This window comes from Apaloderma vittatum, unplaced genomic scaffold (assembly GCF_000703405.1).
Source record: "Apaloderma vittatum isolate BGI_N311 unplaced genomic scaffold, ASM70340v1 scaffold25993, whole genome shotgun sequence".
In the NCBI taxonomy this organism is placed as follows: domain Eukaryota; kingdom Metazoa; phylum Chordata; class Aves; order Trogoniformes; family Trogonidae; genus Apaloderma; species Apaloderma vittatum.
In genome coordinates, this window is record NW_009706775.1 from 3,019 (window position 1) to 4,065 (window position 1,047).

Below are 1,047 nucleotides of genomic sequence, written 5' to 3' on the forward strand. Positions count from 1 at the left end.
GTGAGATGGTAATCGCCGAGAGCCTGGACGGATGCTCCTATAAATAGACGGCAGCACCGCTCTGAGCCAGCGCGCTGCTTTGAAGTCATCAGTGCGCCTCGTGTGAGCTGGGGAGCTCTGGAGAAAGCGCTCCTCCTCGAAGGCAGCTTTTTCTTCATGTGGAAACCTGAGCAGCAGAGGACTGCTGAGCGAGGGGTGGGCTCTGGTGAAGGAGTTCTGGCTGTCGGTGCTTCATGTGGGCAGGGAGGTCTCTGGCCGCAAGGCTGGGGGCCACAGGGTGTCAGAACACGTCTTCTGAAATCTGGGGAGCACACGGGAGTTCTTGGGAGTGCAGCGATTCCTGTTGCTTTGCATAGTGTAAACCACGCTTCTGAGCAGCTGCTCTGGTTGCGTTTCCTCCCCAGGACAGCTTGTGCTGCTCTCTGCTGCCTGAGCAGCCTTATTTTTTGAGCAGTTCGGGGTGTGATCCAGCCACGCAGCAGCTGCAGCGGGGGAGATGTGTGAGCAGCCCGACACTGCTGCCTTCCAAATCGCTCTGAATCGGCCTCTCCCTGCTTGGCCTCTCCAACGGGATTCCTCACTTCAGCAAGCCTGGATGACATTTCCCAGTTTATTTTGTTTTCTAATCCCTTCTGGTCTTCAGCTTTTGAGGTGAATTGTTTTTACGCTCGGATGCTTTAGTGAAACCTGCTGTAGCCTTTTCGGTAGGGAAGGAGGATCTGGTTGCGGCTGGGCTGGGGTTGCTCTGCTGGAGCTGAGCCTGGGGAGTCGGGCTCTGCTGGGGTGGGGGCTGCTTCGGGCACACCCACCTCCCCCTGGGCTTTGGGATCCTCCCTGGTCTCTGCTGGGGCTGTTTAGGTGCGGCTTTTGACCTTCAGAGCCGGGCAGACCAGCAGGTGAGCGGTGACACCCGCCTGCTCTTTCCTTGCAGAAAGGGGGGTGCCTGGCTCGTGTGTAGATCTATCTCCCCGGAACGTCTGCATTTCCTAACCTGGGTGTGCTGCTCCTGCTCCGAGTGGCTGTGACCCGCGGTGGGAGGCGGCTCCC